The 2,500-nt window shown below is 28.7% G+C and overlaps 1 protein-coding gene across 1 annotated transcript in view; it reads right to left on the bottom strand.

The window, feature by feature from the left end:
- Nucleotides 1-2,500, bottom strand: part of LOC122267978 (uncharacterized) — a 25,175-nt gene that overhangs the window by 18,541 nt on the left and 4,134 nt on the right. The window lies entirely within an intron of this gene.

Genomic DNA, 2,500 nt, shown 5'->3' on the forward strand with positions numbered 1-2,500 from the left:
GTGATTAATGTACGACAAGAGATGCCATCTATCGGCAGCCACGGTTAATCTCCTTGTATTTCTGTGCCTCCTTACATTCCACTTCCGCCCGTTATCTTGTACACTATATTCTACATTCGTTGCACGGATTGCAGCTCAATGCACATGACTCCTTATCACTCATATCTTATTCAACACTTGGTCGCAGTGACACGGATTTCAATCAACTAGCGTCTAAAGCCCACAAACGAGTTCATTAGCCGTTCACAGAATTCTGTTCAAGATCGGTTTGCGGACATCAGACTAATCACATGTGCTGAGTTAATTCATTCATTTCTGTCGTCCTCAGGGTGATTGATTAACTTTTTTTCTGACCTTTACGCTCAGGGTATATATGATCAGACGCTTTCATAAGAAAAAAAAAGGATAATGAACATTACGCAAAAATGTATATACTTCACAGTAAAAGGATGTTGGATATTTCGGTGTTTGTCATGCACTGTATATTTGGGCTATATATTGTATATATATACAACATATAGTATTCTTATATATATATAATACATTTTATATATTATAATACATATTTATACATATATATATGTATATATATATAATATATATATATATGTATATATACATATACATATATGAATATATATATATATTGTATATATATATAATACATATATATGTATATATATATATAATATATATATATATATATAAATATATATATATATATATATAATTATATATATATGTATATATATATACATATAAATATATATATATATATATATATATATATATACTATACACAAAACACATATATGTATATACACATACATATATATACTGATATATATATATATATATATATATATATATATATATATTATATATATATATATATATATAATATATATATTATATATATATATATATATAATATATATATATATATATATATATATATATATACATATGTATACACACAACACACATATAGATATATATGTATATATATATATATATATATATATATATAAATATATATATATATATATATATAATATATAAAATATATATATATATATATATATTGTATATATATATATATATATATATATATATATATATATATATATATATATATACTGTATATATGTATAATATATAATACATATATATTATATATATATGTGTATATATGTATATATATATGTATAAATAGCATATATAATATAAATAGAAATTGCAAAATAAAAAGTATAGCAAACCAAATTCCGTTTTACCATGAAACCGTATTAGATCCCCTGCTCAGAGTGATCAACACGTTGAGTTTATATGGAGTCTTTTCAAAAAATACCATTCAATTACAGTCTTGACAAAGCATATTAAATGGCCAAAACACACGCCCATGTATGGTAAAACTGTAAAATCATGCATCACAGAAAAAAAATGTTAATCCAGTGGTCGACTCGATACACGGCACGGACCGAAGTTCAAAAAAAAATGAAAAATAGAAAAGAAAATAAAAGAATGCCGGCGAGAGAGCGGCGAGTAAAAAGAATTGTTATCCGAAGGCTAGCCAGGAGCTCTCCCTTTGTCAAATCATGAACGGGACTTGTCATTCAAGCATTTACCAACAGGAACAATGACTAATTGAATCCACAAAATGAAAAAAAAAACATGTCACAGAACTATTTCTTATCGAGTTTCCATTCGTTACTCACGTCCCATTATGCTCTGTCTCGGAGGAACACCCGACCCCTCACATGTAAAGAAGAGCACTAGACATTACAGCTGTTCTGTCCATTCCCACACCTGTTTTGACATCTGTACACGGTGGTTCGGTATACATTTATGTATACTCAGGGTACTAGTGTATGTAATCCTAATGCACACACATACATGCACACACAACCAGGTATACCGTCGCAATTATTGCCGTTTCCATTCCTAGAAAAGGAATGTTTGGTTTCAGATTCTGGACTAAAGTTCCTTTTTCTGATATAAATGGGTTGTTATTTCGAGTCGGATATCTTCAGCATCCTTTCCCATCCCCCGAAGTATATAAAATCCTCTTAATATCGTAGTCTCAACCCAGTTTCCGTTATTTGTATTTATTACGTATTGATACGTAGGAGGATGCTGTTGTCATTACTATCCTAGATAACAAAAATGGAGCATCGAAAAGTTATCATGAAACAATTTTTGTGGTTAATGGTTGAGTAAGATAAGCCTACACGTTTATATCTACATGGGCTGAAGTTTGAGTCGAATGATTTATAATTTGCATATTTGTTTTTATCATTTACTTAGCTAGTCTGTAAAATTTACCAATTGCGTGTTTGGGATGTTATAGCCATTGCATTACAGCGCACTTAGTTTGGTTGTTGATATTGAGCACAACCAAAGTGCACCGAGCCAGCAGACCCATAAATCAAGTTTTTTTTCTCGGTAATAAAAAAAAACTGAAATGCATAATTGATGACAAGATTCTCGAAATTATTTA

Source organism: Penaeus japonicus, unplaced genomic scaffold, assembly GCF_977035675.1.
Source record: "Penaeus japonicus unplaced genomic scaffold, GWHDUDI00000001_assembly GWHDUDI00000022, whole genome shotgun sequence".
Classification (NCBI taxonomy): Eukaryota; Metazoa; Arthropoda; class Malacostraca; order Decapoda; family Penaeidae; genus Penaeus; species Penaeus japonicus.